General features: G+C 60.6%; 1 protein-coding gene across 2 annotated transcripts in view; it reads right to left on the bottom strand.

Annotated features, from left to right (window-relative positions):
• Positions 1 to 6104, bottom strand: part of FHIP1B (FHF complex subunit HOOK interacting protein 1B) — a 34546-nt gene extending 28442 nt beyond the window's left edge. Inside the window, exons 1-2 of one of the 2 annotated variants that reach the window (XM_045025064.1) lie at positions 6034 to 6104; positions 5473 to 5517 (exon numbers count right to left, since the gene is read on the bottom strand). The gene's annotated coding sequence lies outside the window, so the exon portion shown is untranslated. Of the gene's footprint in view, positions 1 to 4826; positions 5125 to 5472; positions 5518 to 6033 lie in introns of those variants that run through there. The other variant, XM_045025073.1, reaches the window with a different exon arrangement.
• Between the last annotated feature and the right edge of the window lie 10374 nt (positions 6105 to 16478).

Below are 16478 nucleotides of genomic sequence, written 5' to 3' on the forward strand. Positions count from 1 at the left end.
GGGTGGTGGCCCCAGATCGGATGGTGCCCAACACCTACCTGACCCTGACGGGGGTGGGCGGGACCCCATTCAAGGTGCCCGTGGCGAGGGTACACCTGAAGTGGGGGGACAAGGAGGGCCCCAAGGACGTGGGGGTGCACCCGCATTTGCCCACTAAGGTGTTGAGGGGGGGACCTGGAGGACTGGTCAAGCAACGCCCGGGGTGTCCTGGTCGTGACCCGTAGTCAGAGTCGGCACAGGGCACTGTGCCCTGACAACGGGGAGGGTACCTTGCCCGAGGCGCAGGACCCTGACCAGGTGGGGAGGGAACGCCCAGGGACACGGCTCAGGGAGGCTGCAGCTTCAGACCCAGCCGGTGAGAGGGAGTAGGTCCCCGTCCCTGTCCCAGCTGCTGAGTTCCAGGCTGAGTTGCAGAAGGATAGGGGACCTGGCCGACCTCGGTGCAGTACAGACCAGGGGACGAGGTGGCCGGAAAAGGTTCCTGTGGGAGAAGGGGCTCCTGTACCGAGAATGGGCTCCCCCAGGGAAAATGGAGTCGGGGGGATCAGGAGGCAGCTGGTGGTTCCCCGGAAGTATCACCACCAGCTGCTGTGCCGGGCCCATGACATCCCCCCCTCAGGGCACCAGGGAGCCTGGCGTACCCAGCAGAGTCTGCTACAGAACTATTACTGGCCTGGGGTCTTTGCCCATGTCCGGCAGCACTGCCGCTCCTGTGCCCCCTGCCAGAGGGGGAGGAAGGCCCGGGACAGGGGGAAAATGGCTGTAGGACCCTGGCCCAGCACAGAGGAGCCTTTCTGGGGGGGGGGGCAAGGTCAAAATGGGGGCTCTGAACCGAGAGAGCCCGAATCACAGCCCCCCAGCCTGGAACGCTGGGAGAAGACCCCAGCCCAGCTTGAACCCCAGGGGTATTGGGGTGGGGAAAGGGCACGGGCTGCATAAACCTTCCCACATGCGAACTACAGTGCCACCGAGCCCCCCCCCCCGACCTAAAGGGGGGCGGGAAACTGGAAGGGCCTGGGGTAATTCTCCCCAAGGAATGGGAGGGATGTTGGGGCGTCCCTGGGAACGTGGGTAGGTTCCAACTTCCCCAGGTCACTGGCTGAAGTGACCCTGCTCAGTTCGGTCTCGAAGGGGGGAGAGAGGTGACGAACTAGGACTGTTCTTACTGTGGCCTGTGAATGCTGAGTGGGGGGTGTTGGCCTGGGAGGACGATCGCACCGGGGGATGGGAGACTGGCCTTGACGGAGGAGACCTGAGCAGGTAACGTGAGAACCCAGGAAGGGGTTGGAGGCCAGGTGACACCTCTGCCCGGGAAGCTGAACAGAGGCTGGGAGAGGAGACGCTGGGGGGAGAGAGAGAGTTTTCGGGAGCTGGCTGGGGAACGGAGGGAGGTGCAGACGGGCTCTGACCCCCCAAGGGGGCTGTGGTGCCCCTGGGATCCCAAGATGGACCTAACTGGGGAGGATCCTGTTGTCTGTGCCTGCAAGGCCTGTCCTGGACTGTGTTCCTGTCGCCTAATAAACCTGCTGCTTTACTGGCTGGCTGAGAGTCCTGGGGAATCGCAGGAAGCCGGGGGTGCAGGGCCTTGTCCCCCCCCACACTCCGTGACAGAGCCGGCGGGGCCCAGGCTGGTGTGAGCCCCCTCCCCACTCTCAGCCAAAGCCTGGCCTGGCAGTCACCGAGCAAGGGGATCTGGGAGCGGCTGCCGCTCCCGGCTGCGCTTGGGAACTGCCTCCTCCTGGCGGCACGGCCTGGAGCAGCTCGGCTCTGCAGCGGGGCACCCGGAGCTCCTGCCGCGCAGTGCTACGCCTACCAGCCGCGCCCGCGGGGCCCAGCAGAAGGGTTGAACTAGCCCCAGGGCAGCGGGCAGGGGGGCACGGCCTTTGGGGTTTCATTCCACTAACAGGCTGAATAAAACACACCCGCCGGATCCGCCTGAGAGCACCGGGGGCTCAAGAGTCTCTGGCCCAGCCTGTGGCCCTCTCCGGAGACCCGACCTCCTGCAAACCGCTCCAGCCCGGAGCTCAGCTGCCCGCTGAGAGCAGTAGCGGGGGGGGCAGGGCGGGCACTGCCGTTTCCTTGCGGCATGGACTCAGGGGACCCAGTGGGAACTGCAAAGAGTCGGAGCGGCTGCAGGCCGGAGCCAGGGCTCCCACATCCCAGAGCCTTCGAAGGGCTCCACAGCAGGCCCAGCGCTCAACCCTCCAGACTGGCAACCCAGAGCCCAGGAGACAGCAGGCACTGGGCCACCAGCGCGACACTCTGGCTGGGAGCCACAGAGCCCAGCGAGTCCCCGCCTGCCACAGGCTACAGCCGCCAGAGCCCCCGCCCATGCCCAGCTCCTGCCAAGCACTACACACTCACCCGCCAGAGAGCTTGAGCTGGATGGCAATACAGCACCAGGCTGGCATGTGCCAATGGCTGAGAACCCCTCACGCTGCATGGCCAGAGCTCTCCCCCAGCCCTCCAAGCCTGCTCCCGGGGGCAGCAGAAGGGATTCCCTCCACCGAGGCCTGCCAGACAGAGCGCCTCACATCTGCAAGTGGCCAGGCAGACAACGCTGGCACGGCGCGCTGCTGGCACGGCGGCAGCCTCTTGAGCCCAACAAAGGCAGCTGTGAGCCAGTGATTGAGCCTGTGCAGTCGTCCAGCCAAGCAATGGCATCTTCAGGGGCGCGATGCAGTTCTAGGTCACCGGGCAGGAGAGGAGACACTCCAGGAACAAGCACCGCGCTGAGCGAGCCGGCAAAGCGAGGGGCCCAGGCCGGCGCGGCCCCACAGGGAACTGAGCCCACGGTGCCTCTAGCAGCTACAAAGGGCAGAGCAGTTTCACCTCAGATTCTTGGGGGATTTCCCACGGGAAAGCCCAGAGCCCTGAACACGGCACACAAAGCAGAACCACCGCTGCCCGCACGGCGTGCCGCTGGGGTATCCCAGGCTGGCCTCCTTCGCCTGCGCCCGGCCCAGGGCTGCGTGAGATACGCTGTGCCAGCCACACCCGCAGAGAGCCTGGCGCCTTCCCCTGCGCCCGGCCCAGGGCCCGCGTGAAATACGCTGTGCCAGCCACACCCGCTGTGCCAGCCACACCCGCAGAGAGCCTGGCGCCTTCCCCTGCGCCCGGCCCAGGGCCCGCGTGAGATACGCCGTGCCAGCCACACCCGCCGTGCCAGCCACACCCGCAGAGAGCCTGGCCCCTTCTCCTGCGCCCGGCCCAGCGTGAGATACGCCGTGACAGCCACACCCACAGAGAGCCTGGCCCCTTCCCCTGCGCCCGGCCCAGGGCCTGCGTGAGATACGCCGTTCCAGCCACACCCGCCGTGCCAGCCACACCCACAGAGAGCCTGGCCCCTTCGCCTGCGCCCGGCCCAGCGTGAGATACGCCGTGACAGCCACACCCGCAGAGAGCCTGGCCCCTTCGCCTGCGCCCGGCCCAGGGCCCGCGTGAAATACGCCGTTCCAGCCACACCCGCCGTGCCAGCCACACCCGCAGAGAGCCTGGCGCCTTCCCCTGCGCCCGGCCCAGGGCCCGCGTGAGATACGCTGTGCCAGCCACACCCACAGAGAGCCAGGCCCCTTCCCCTGCGCCCGGCCCAGGGCCCGCGTGAGATACGCTGTGCCAGCCACACCCGCCGTGCCAGCCACACCCACAGAGAGCCTGGCCCCTTCGCCTGCGCCCGGCCCAGCGTGAGATACGCCGTGACAGCCACACCCACAGAGAGCCTGGCCCAGGGCCCGCGTGAGATACGCCGTGCCAGCCACACCCACAGAGAGCCTGGCCCAGGGCCCGCGTGAGATACGCCGTGCCAGCCACACCCACAGAGAGCCAGGCCCCTTCGCCTGCGCCCGGCCCAGGGCCCGCGTGAGATACGCCGTGCCAGCCACACCCGCCGTGCCAGCCACACCCGCAGAGAGCCTGGCACCTTCCCCTGCGCCCGGCCCAGGGCCCGCGTGAAATACGCTGTGCCAGCCACACCCGCCGTGCCAGCCACACCCGCAGAGAGCCTGGCCCCTTCGCCTGCGCCCGGCCCAGCGTGAGATACGCCGTGACAGCCACACCCACAGAGAGCCTGGCCCCTTCCCCTGCGCCCGGCCCAGGGCCTGCGTGAGATACGCTGTGCCAGCTACACCCACAGAGAGCCTGGCCCAGGGTCCGCGTGAGATACGCCGTGCCAGCCACACCCACTGTGCCAGCCACACCCGCAGAGAGCCTGGCGCCTTCCCCTGCGCCCGGCCCAGGGCCCGCGTGATATACGCCGTGCCAGCCACACCCGCTGTGCCAGCCACACCCGCAGAGAGCCTGGCGCCTTCCCCTGCGCCCGGCCCAGGGCCCGCATGAGATACGCCGTGCCAGCCACACCCGCCGTGCCAGCCACACCCGCAGAGAGCCTGGCCCCTTCGCCTGCGCCCGGCCCAGCGTGAGATACGCCGTGACAGCCACACCCACAGAGAGCCTGGCCCAGGGCCCGCGTGAGATACGCCGTGCCAGCCACACCCGCTGTGCCAGCCACACCCGCTGTGCCAGCCACACCCGCAGAGAGCCTGGCGCCTTCCCCTGCGCCCGGCCCAAGGCCCGCGTGAGATACGCTGTGCCAGCCACACCCACAGAGAGCCTGGTGCCTTCCCCTGCACCCGGCCCAGGGCCCGCGTGAGATACGCCGTGCCAGCCACACCCGCCGTGCCAGCCACACCCGCAGAGAGCCGGCGCGCCTTGTCCTGCAGTGAGTGACGCTAGAGCCAGCAGCCTGGTCACTGGACGGCGCAGCAGGGCCCAGCTTTGGCCTGTAACACCCCTCAGCAGCCCCCACCCCCACACAGCACCCAACTCACCCTTGGAGTCTTCCAGGCCAACCCCTCCCCCGCCATGCTCTCCAGGGGCCTGCCGTGGGGCCGCCCCATCTTCAGTCTTCAGGAGGCCGCCAAGTGGGGCCACTGCCTCCCCAGTCCAAGTGGGTGAGGCTCTTCGGGGGAGGGCCAGCTGCCCACCTCCCCCACCGGTCACCCAGTGGGGTGTCCCCCTACCCCAGCAGGGTCTGCCCACCCGCTGCCCGGCCCCACCGCTGCCCCAGCCCCTCGTACCAGGCCAGTGCCAGTCCTCGAGCAGTGGGCACAAAGCCAGCCCGTGCCAATCCCACAGCCCTGAGCCTGCACCCCTGACCCCCCGTGCCATCTACACCCCCGCTTGGCCCATGCCCCTGCCTGCCCCCCACCGCCTGCCCCCCAGCTCTGCCCCTCGCACCCCGGTGCCATGTGCGCACACACCCTTGGGTCAGGCCCTCGCCTGCCCCCCACCGCCTGCCCCCCAGCTCTGCCCCTCGCACCCCGGTGCCATGTGCCGTCCCCCTTGACCCAGGCACCCACCTGCCCTCCCCAGCTCTGACCCTCGCACCCCGGTGCCCTATGCGCACACCCCCTTGGGCCAGGCCCTCGCCTGCCCTGCCCCCCCCCGCCCCGCCCCGCCCCGCCCCGCCGTTACCTGGCAGCGGAGGTGACCCGGGTTCATGTCCGAGCAGCGCCAGGGCTGGGAACAAACGGGGGAAGCTCCAGTGAATCAGAGACACAACCAGCCCGGCCCCCCTGCCCCCCCCCACACCGCGCTGCCCCCCCCGCAGAGCCCCCCCCCCACACCGCGCTGCCCCCCCCCACACCGCGCTGGACCCTGAGCCCCCCTGCCCCCCCCACACCGCGCTGCCCCCCACACACACCGCGCTGCCCCCCTGCCCCCCCCACACCGCGCTGCCCCTGAGCCCCCCTGCCCCCCCCACACCGCGCTGCCCCCCTGCCCCCCCACACCGCGCGGCCCCCCCCCCACACACACCGCGCTGGCCCCTGAGCCCCCCTGCCCCCCCCACACCGCGCTGCCCCCCCAAGCCGCGCTGCCCCCCCCCACACCGCGCTGCCCACACACACCGCGCTGGCCCCTGAGCCCCCCCCACACTGCACTGCCCCCCCGGAACCCCCCAGCCCGGCCCCCCACACCGCGCTGCCCCCCCGCAGAGCCCCCCCCAGCCGCGCTGCCCCCCCGTCTCTCCCTCACCGGCCCAGCCCATCCCCCCCTCCAGCCGCCGCCATCTTGCCGCCGCCTCCCACCGACGCACGGGGCGCGCCGAACCCCCCCGCGGGGCCGCCCTGGCCCCGCCCTTCGCCGGTGGGGGCGGGGCTTCGCTGCGGCATTAACCATGAGGAAGCCGCTCATTGGCCGCCCGGGAACGGGGCGGGGCTTCCCTGCACGTGGGGCGGCCTGGCCCCGCCCCCCCGGCCGCGCCTTCTCCTGCGGAGCCCGCGAGAGGCGGGACCCCGCGGCCGGCCCGGCTCCTCCCCCCCCCGGTACTGACCCCTCCCCCCGGCTCCTCCCCCCCCCCGGTACTGACCCTCCCCCCGGCTCCTCCCCCCGGTACTGACCCCTCCCCCCCCGGTACTGACCCCTCCCCCCGGCTCCTCCCCCCCCGGTACTGCCCCCTCCCCCCGGCCCCTCCCCCCCCCCCGGTACTGACCCCACCCCCCGGCTCCTCCCCCCCCCGGTACTGACCCTCCCCCCGGCTCCTCCCCCCCCCCCGGTACTGACCCCTCCCCCCGGCTCCTCCCCCCCCGGTACTGACCCCTCCCCCCCGGCTCCTCCCCCCGGTACTGACCCCTCCCCCCCCCGGTACTGACCCCTCCCCCCGGCTCCTCCCCCCCCGGTACTGACCCCTCCCCCCCGGCTCAACCCCCCCCGCGATCTGACCCCTCCCCCCCGGCTCCTCCCCCCCCCCCGGGACTTCTCCCTCCCCCCCGGCTCCTCCCCCCCGGGTACTGACCCTCCCCCGCCCCCTGACCCTCCCCCCGGCCCCTCCCCCGCCGGGAACCGACCCCTCCCCCCGGCTCCTCCCCCCCCGGGTTCTGACCCCTCCCCCGTTTCCTCCCCCCCCGGGTTCTGTCCCCTCCCCCGGCTCCTCCCCCCCGGTACTGACCCCTCTCCCCCCGGCTCCTCCCCCGCCCCCCCCGGGACTTCTCCCTCCCCCCCGGCTCCTCCCCCCCGGGTACTGACCCTCCCCCGCCCCCTGACCCTCCCCCCGGCCCCTCCCCCGCCGGGTACTGACCCTCCCCCCGGCTCCTCCCCCGCCCCCCCCGGGACTTCTCCCTCCCCCCCGGCTCCTCCCCCCCGGGTACTGACCCTCCCCCTCGGGTACTGACCCCTCCCCCCGCCTGGTACTTCCCCGCCCGCTGGGTACTGACCCCTCCCCCCGCCCCGCCGGGTACTTCCCCCCCCCCCGGGACTTCTCCCCCCCCCGGCTCCTCCCCCACCTGATACTGACCCCTCCCACCCCCTCTGGTACTGACCCTCCCCCCGGATCCTCCCACCGTGACTTCCTCCTTCCCCCGGCTCCTCCCCCCACGGGTACTTCCCCCCCCGGCCCCCTAACCCTCCCCCCCGGCTCCTCCCCCCCCCAGGTACTGACCCTTCCCCCCGCCCCGCCGGGTACTCCCCCCCCCGCTGGGTACTGACCCTTCCCCCCGCCCAGCCGGGTACTTCCCCCTCCCCCGCCGGGTACTGACCCTTCCCCCCGCCCCCTGCACTTCCCCTTCCCCCTCTCCCCCGGGTACTGACCCTACCCCGGCTCCTCCCCCCCGGCACTTCCCCCTCCCCCCAGCTCCTCCCCCGCCGGGTACTGACCCTTCCCCCCGCCCCCCCGGGTACTTCCCCCTCCCACGGGTACTGACCCTCCCCCGCCCCCTGACCCTTCCCCCCCGATACTTCCCCTGCCCCCCTGGGACTTCCCCCCACCCCAGCCCCCTGGCTCCTTCCCCCCGCCCCCTGCACTTCCCCTTCCCCACCCCCCTGGGTACTGACCCTCCCCCGCCCCCGACCCTTCCCCCCCAGGTACTGACCCTTCCCCCAACCTCCCTGGGACTTCCCCCGGCTCCTTCCCCCCACCCCCCCTCGTATTTCCCCCTGATCCCTTTGTCTCCAACACCTTCAGTTGGCACCTTTGCAGAGGAGGGCCCAGGCCATCAGTTGCTAGGAGACAGAGTGCCAGGCATTTAGGTGCACTGGCCCTTTGCTCTGCAGCAACCACCCCCCCTGATCCACCACCTAGATATTAAGAACTGCAGAGGGGACACTGAGGCACCAACACGGTATTCAGAGCAAACATTAAGAACATTCCCAGTTCGCCACACTCAGACGCGGGGCTGGGCGCGGGGGATGCTGAGGGGGGGAGACACCCCATCGGGTACCTGAGCAAGTGTAGATAAATCTCTGTATGAAGCATCTTCGCAGAACTGTGTATCATTTTCCTCACTTTGATAGGACTGTGTATTGTGCCTCTTCAGATAACCTTGTATTGTCTTTCCATATAGAACCTCTGTTTTCATACAACTTCGTATCAAGGCTTTTGATACAGGAACTTTGTATCAAGTCCTTATATAGAAACTTTGCACTGAGCCTTGGGATAATGTTATCGCCCCTAAGCAGCGCCGGCTTTAGGCCTATTCCAGCAATTCCCCCGAATCGGGCCCCGCGCCCAGTGAGAATCCCTTCCCTGGCTAGAGGCGCCTTTTTCATTTTTACTCACCCGGCCGCGCTCTGGGTCTTTGGCAGCACTTCAGCGGCGGCTCCTTCAGTGCGAGTGAAGGACCCGCCGCTGAAGTGCTGCCGTAGACTCGGAGCACCGCCCGGTGAGTACAAGTCCCACATGTTTTTTTACATGTGTGTTATGTATTCATCCCTGCCGGGGCCTCGTCAAAACTGTTCAAATTGGGCCCTGCACTTCCTAAAGCCGACCCTGTAGAAGAAAATGTCTTTTTGCTCGGAGCAGAATAAGATCTCCCCCGTTTTAATCAATGAACGAGGTGTGAATGAGGAAGGTGGGAAGGCAGCACCTCCAGCCAGCTGCACCCCTTGGAGAGGGGCTGGAAGCCAGACCCAAGGACAATAAAACGTGTCAAGTGGTCTCGCTAAAGAGGAGCAGACACACTGACGGCCTCGGGGGTTAGAAGCAGCACCTTCCCTTGGAAACACCCTCTGTGCAGCATTGGGACAACCTCCAGAAAGAAGCAGCACCAAGGACCAATGGACACAGACACAGATTTTGAAGCTGGTACAGATTTACATGAGAGGGAAGCTGCTATAAAGGTGAGGTGTCTTGCAGAGGACCCCGGGTCTCGTCTTGTCAACGTGGAGCATCGATCCGGATCGGCAGAAGTCAGGTTCCACCCCTCCCCCATCTAACCAGTGCAGTTAACGGGAGCGACTAGCTGGTGATGTGAGCGGAGTCAGGAGGAGCTCTGCCCTGACATCTGGTGGTGAATTGTGGCGAGTGTGGAAAAGAACTTAGGGGGCTGATCTTGTTTGCATAAGCACCCGCACCCCACCTGGCATAGCCCACAGCAGCCCCAAATGGTCACTTTGACAGCTGTGGGATCCCCAGTTTCTCTGTTATAGGGGCAGGAGGAATAAAGTGTTGTTACCCTGATTATGTGAATGAGGGACTATGAGACTGTTTTATGACAGAGGGTTGCACCATCAACTAAGTAGCACTCGCTAGACAAGGGACATGGGTTCCAAAACCCAGTGAATAGAGAGAGGTTGGGGACTGGTGTGTGTACCTGATGGTATGGGTCCCTTTTAAGGGCCTGGATCACCAATTGCATCTTCTCCTTTCTCCACTGTTGAAGAGCAGAGCTAATTTTGATTCCATTAGGAGTCTAGCTAGAGGCTGCTGAGCTGAATTCACTTTAGGCCAATGGTGCACCAGCACTGGGGCTCCCCTACTACAAGCTGAACTCACTAAAAGAGCTAAGCTTACTGAGCTGAGATCACTGAGGGCCGTGTTAACTAGTGGGGGAGCCTGAAGACCTATTGCTAAGCGGCTGACAGAGCGGAGCAGTTAGCAGCACGGTTGGAGCGGCCCACGGAACAGGGAGCGGAGCTGAGCAATTTGCGGGGACAGCTGGACTGGGTCAGCTGGAGGAGCGGCTGGTGGAGTGAGCCGTTTGCAGGATGGTTGGAGCGACGCATGGGTTGGCTGGAGGAGCAGTACACCTGGTGGAGCGGAGCCATTCAGGTGAAGGCTGCAGCAGAACTCTACGGAGAGGTGGGGCAGTCGGCCCTGGCCCACGTAAGGTGTCCCTTAACACCCTGTGTGCCCCCCCCATTTCCACCCAGGCTGGGGGGGTAAAACTCTGCAGATAAACTTTTGAACTCTGGGGCGGCACTGACCAGGGACAGAGACTTTTGGGTTGTTGGACTTTGGGGTGATTGGACTTAAGACCCTAAGGGGAAAAGGACACTGCCAAAACTTACTTGGTGGGTCTTTTGCTCGTGGTTTGTGTTATGAATCCTGTTTGTGGTGTTTCCCCAACGTGATGCCGCATTGTTTCCCTCCTTTATTAATAGGATTTTGCTACACTCGGACTCTGTGCTTGCGAGTGGGGAAGTATTGCCTCCTAGAGGCGCCCGGGGGGGTGGTAGGTAATTGTCCCAGGTCACTGGGTGGGGGCTCGAGCCGGTTTTGCATTGTGTTATTGAAACGGAACCCCTGGATACTGAACCCGGCCCTTGTTGCTGCCAACTCAGAGGGGCAGAAGGGTTACAGTAATAACAACAAGACGGGGTGTGTGTGTGTGTGTGTGTGTGCGTGTGATGTATCATATTCCTATGATAGCGTGTGGATTGATACCCGTATTACTAATCAATGTGGCGCTTTGCCTTATTCCGCCGGAAAACACCCTGTGCAGCACCATAAGTACAACATAAGGAACTGCTGCCCCGGGAGCAGAACTCTGCGGCCTCAGAGAAGAAAGGCCCAGCCATGGTGCAGGCCCTTAGAAAGCTGCAGCTGGGTCTATTTGGGCGGTGCTTTGCTGTGTAAACTGTAACAAACACACACACCGCAGCTAGGAGGAAAATTTTACCCAAAAAAAATGTGCCTGCTGATTGGGAATCATTTTAAAAACCTTTAACTAGATACCCTCAAAGGCACAGTCTCCTCCGGCATGGCTGCATGAAATGCCAGGGGCTGATGCCGAGCTGCTGGGGACAGATACACCCGGTCAGAGGGTGGCCAAGGCCAAGCTGGGGGCTCTTAACCAAGAGAGCCTGAATCACAGCCCTCCAGACCTGAGTGCTGGGAGCAGACCCGGTCTCAGTTTGAACCCCACGGGTGTTGGGGTGGCAAAAGAGCATGGGCCGCTGTAGCAGGGTGGACCCTGCTCCTGCCCTGAGGGGTTTAACAGTGGCCTGGCAGGGCTTGAGAGCGGCTGCTCTCAAGGCTGGGCTGAGTGAGAAAGTGGCTGCAGGTGAAGCCACGCCCCAAACTGAGCCACAGCTGGCCCCTATAAAAGGCCAGGGAAGCCAGAAACAGACAGTCTCTCTCTGGCTATAGAGAGAGATGGAGCTGAGATAAGGTACCTAGGGTGAAGCAGGGCTGGGGAAAAGCTGAGGAGCTGGGGAAGCTCCAGCCTAGAAAACCCCAGGCTGCGGCCTAGCAGAGGGCTAAAGGTACTGGGGGTTGCAAGGGGCAACTTAGGGGTAAGCAAAGGCAGCAGGTCCAAACCCCCTTTGCCGATGATGAGTGCTGGCTACTGCAGTCTGCCCCAGCGAACGGGGGCTAGATAGAGACTGGGCAGTAGCCACTACTGAGGCGAAGTGGGGATAGTAGGGTGGGGGGTTCCTGAGGCAGGGGAAACCCAGAGAGAAAAGGGGTTACTGCTGGGGGCAGCACCCCATGTGAAAGGGCACTGGGGTCCAGGGAGAGACTCGGGCCAGAGGACAGGCAGATCACCGGCCTGCAGAGGGTGCTCCGAACGCTGGACTGAGCTAATTCCCGGAGTGACCAGCAGGAGGCGACACGGGGGTGAGTCCGACCCGTTACAGCCGCATAAGCCTTCCCACACATGTGACAAAGTGGGACTGTTCTTAATAAGAACATAAGAGCGGCCGTACCGGGTCAGACCAAAGGTCCATCTAGCCCAGTATCTGTCTACCGACAGTGGCCAATCCCAGGTGCCCCAGGGGGAGTGAACCTAACAGGCAATGATCAAGTGATCTCTCTCCTGCCATCCATCTCCATCCTCTGACGAACAGAGGCCAGGGACACCATTCTTACCCATCCTGGCTAATAGCCATTTATGGACTTAGCCACCATGAATTTATCCAGTCCCCTTTTAAACATCGTTATAGTCCTAGCCTTCACAACCTCCTCAGGTAAGGAGTTCCACAAGTTGACTGTGCGCTGCGTGAAGAAGAACTTCCTTTTATTTGTTTTAAACCTGCTGCCTATTAATTTCATTTGGTGACCCCTAGTTCTTATATTATGGGAATAAATAAATAACTTTTCCTTATCCACTTTCTCCACATCACTCATGATTTTATAGACCTCTATCTTATCCCCCCCTTAGTCTCCTCTTTTCCAAGCTGAAGAGTCCTAGCCTCTTTAATCTTTCCTCGTATGGGACCCTCTCTAACCCCCTAATCATTTTAGTTGCCCTTTTCTGAACCTTTTCTAGTGCTAGAATATCTTTTTTGAGGTGAGGAGACCACATCTGTACACAGTATTCGAGATGTGGGCGTACCATGGATTTATATAAGGGCAATAATATATTCTCAGTCTTATTCTCTATCCCCTTTTTAATGATTCCTAACATCCTGTTTGCTTTTTTGACCACCTCTGCACACTGCATGGACATCTTCAGAGAACTATCCACGATGACTCCAAGATCTTTTTCCTGACTCGTTGTAGCTAAATTAGCCCCCATCATATTGTATGTATAGTTGGGGTTATTTTTTCCAATGTGCATTACTTTACATTTTATCCACATTAAATTTCATTTGCCATTTTGTTGCCCAATCACTTAGTTTTGTGAGATCTTTTTGAAGTTCTTCACAATCTGCTTCGGTCTTAACTATCTTGAGCAGTTTAGTATCATCTGCAAACTTTGCCACCTCACTGTTTACCCCTTTCTCCAGATCATTTACGAATAAGTTGAATAGGATTGGTCCTAGGACTGACCCTTGGGGAACACCACTAGTTACCCCTCTCCATTCTGAGAATTTACCATTAATTCCTACCCTTTGTTCCCTGTCCTTTAACCAGTTCTCAATCCATGAAAGGACCTTCCCTTTTATCCCATGACAGCTTAATTTACATAAGAGCCTTTGGTGAGGGACCTTGTCAAAGGCTTTCTGGAAATCTAAGTACACTATGTCCACTGGATCCCCTTTGTCCACATGTTTGTTGACGCCTTCAAAGAACTCTAATAGATTAGTAAGACATGATTTCCCTTTACAGAAACCATGTTGACTATTGCTCAACAGTTTATGTTTTTCTATATGTCTGACAATTTTATTCTTAACTATTGTTTCGACTAATTTGCCCAGTACCGACATTAGACTTACCGGTCTGTAATTGCCGGGATCACCCCTAGAGCCCTTTTTAAATATTGGTGTTACATTAGCTAATTTCCAGTCATTGGGTACCGAAGCCGATTTAAAGGACAGGTTACAAACCTTAGTTAATAGTTCCGCAACTTCACATTTGAGTTCTTTCAGAACTCTTGGGTGAATGCCATCTGGTCCCGGTGACTTGTTAATGTTGAGTTTATCAATTAATTCCAAAACCTCCTCTAGTGACACTTCAATCTGTGACAGTTCCTCAGATTTGTCACCTACAAAAGCCAGCTCAGGTTTGGGAATCTCCCTAACATCCTCAGCCGTGAAGACTGAAGCAAAGAATCCATTTAGTTTCTCCGCAATGACTTGATCGTCTTTAAGCGCTCCTTTTGTATTTTGATCGTCAAGGGGCCCCACTGGTTGTTTAGCAGGCTTCCTGCTTCTGATGTACTTAAAAAACATTTTGTTATTACCTTTCGAGTTTTTGGCTAGCCGTTCTTCAAACTCCTCTTTGGCTTTTCTTATTACACTCTTGCACTTAAGTTGGCAGTGTTTGTGCTCCTTTCTATTTGCCTCACTAGGATTTGACTTCCACTTTTTAAAGGAAGTCTTTTTATCTCTCACTGCTTCTTTTACATGGCTGTTAAGCCACGGTGGCTCTTTTTTAGTTCTTTTACTGTGTTTCTTAATTTGGGGTATACATTGAAGTTGGGCCTCTATTATGGTGTCTTTAAAAAGCGCCCACGCAACTTGCAGGGATTTCACTTTAGTCACTGTACCTTTTAACTTTTGTCTAACTAACCCCCTCATTTTTGTGTAGTTCCCACTTTTGAAATTAAATGCCACAGTGTTGGGCAGTTGAGGTGTTCTTCCCACCACAGGGATGTTGAATGCTATTGTATTATGGTCACTATTTCCAAGCGGTCCTGCTATAGTTACCTCTTGGACCAGCTCCTGCGCTCCACTCAGGATTAAATCTAGAGTCGCCTCTCTCCTTGTGGGTTCCCGTACCAGCTGCTCCATGAAGCAGTCATTTAAAGTATCGAGAAATTTTATCTCTCCATTTCGTCCTGAAGTGAAATGTTCCCAGTCAATATGGGATAATTGAAATCCCCCACTATTATTGGGTTCTTAATTTTGATAGCCTCTCTAATTTCCCTTAGCATTTCATCATCACTATTACTGTCCTGATCAGGTGGTCGATAATAGATCCCTAATGTTATATTTTTATTAGAGCATGAATTTTCTATCCATAGAGATTCTATGGAACATGTGGATTCGCTTAAGATTTTTACTTCATTTGAATCTACATTTTCTTTCACATATAATGCCACTCCTCCCCCTGCACGACCTGTTCTGTCCTTCCGATATATTTTGTACCCCGGAATGATTGTGTCCCATTGGTTGCTCTCAGTCCACCAGGTTTCTGTGATGCCTATTATATCTATATCCTCCTTTATCACAAGGCACTCTAGTTCACCCATCTTATTATTTAGACTTCTGGCATTTGTGTACAAGCACTTTAAAAACTTGTCCCTGTTTATTCGTCTGCCCTTTTCTGATGCGCCAGATTCTTTTTTATGTGACTGTTTATCATCTGATCCGGCCCTTACATTATACTTCTCATTCCTCTGCTCCTGACTATAACCTGGAGATTCTCTATCATCAGACTCTCCCCTAAGAGAAGTCTGTGTCCGATCCACACACTCCTCTGCAGCAGTCGGCTTTCCCCCATCTCCTAGTTTAAAAACTGCTCTACAACCTTTTTAATGTTTAGTGCCAGCAGTCTGGTTCCACTTTGGTTTAGGTGGAGCCCATCTCCCCAGTTCCTAATGAACGTGAACCCCTCCTCTCTACACCATCGTCTCATCCACGCATTGAGACTCTGAAGCTCTGCCTGCCGACCTGGCCCTGCGCGTGGAACTGGGAGCATTTCTGAGAATGCCACCATAGAGGTCCTGGATTTCAGTCTCTTCCCTAGCAGCCTAAATTTGGCTTCCAGGACATCTCTCCTACCCTTCCCTATGTCATTGGTACCTACATGTACCACAACCACCGGCTCCTCCCCAGCACTACACATAAGTCTGTCTAGATGCCTCGAGAGATCCGCAACCTTCGCACCAGGCAGGCAAGTCACCATACGGTTCTCCTGGTCATCGCAAACCCAGCTATCTACGTTTCTAATAATCGAATCTCCCATTACTAACACCTGCCTTTTCCTAGAAACTGGAGTTCCCTCCCCCGGAGAGGCAACCTCAGTGCGAGAGGCAACCCCAGCACCATCTGGAAGGAGGGTCCCAAATGTTTTCTCTGAATACTGTGTGGGGGCCTCAGTTTCCCCTATGCAGTTCTGAGGTATCTAGGTGGTGGGCTAAGGGGGTGTGATCATTGCAGAGCCCTCGGGGACCAGTGTGATGGTGTCTGCACAGAGAATGGCCGACACCCTGTCTGCTGGCAACTGATGGCCTGGACCCTACTCCTCCACACTTCGTAACAGGGGGGTCCCGCTGGCTCCACAGACCCTCTCAGGCTAGGTTGGTCTCAGCCAGGCCTTAGCATCCAGGCAGGGACACCAAAGCCCTGCCCCACAAGCAGCCGTTTAACCCCTTTGCACCCACGGGGCAGCAATGCCAGGTACAGTGGGGAAACTGAGGCACACATGGCAGAAAATTCCCATGTGGTCACAGTGAGGCCCTGTCTCAGAGAGCCAGCCTGGCAGGGTCAGTCCTGTTAGCTGGGGGGGGGGGCACGGTCCCCCTGCCAGCCTGGCCTGCTGCCCTCAGGGCCCTGCTGTGGTTCTAACCTGCCTGCTCCTCCCAGCCGCTCCCCGGGGCCGCCATTACAGCCTGGCACCTGGCCTGATTGGAGCCTTTAGTGTCACAGGCTCTGGGCTCAGGTGCGCGGGGCCCCGTGGGGCCCTGGCTCGGTTGCTAAGATCCAGCGTGAGCTGCCGAAGCCAGAGGAGCCGCTGATCTGGGCCAGGCTCACAGGGGCACCTCACCCAGCCCAGCACCAGGATGAGCCGCCAGCCGCAGACGGGCAAGCGGGGGCTGCTGAGCACGGCACAGTCCAGCGCGGGTGTGGGGCCTGCGGAGGGGTGAGTGGGGGGG

Source organism: Mauremys mutica, chromosome 1 (genome assembly GCF_020497125.1).
Source record: "Mauremys mutica isolate MM-2020 ecotype Southern chromosome 1, ASM2049712v1, whole genome shotgun sequence".
NCBI classification, from domain to species: Eukaryota; Metazoa; Chordata; order Testudines; family Geoemydidae; genus Mauremys; species Mauremys mutica.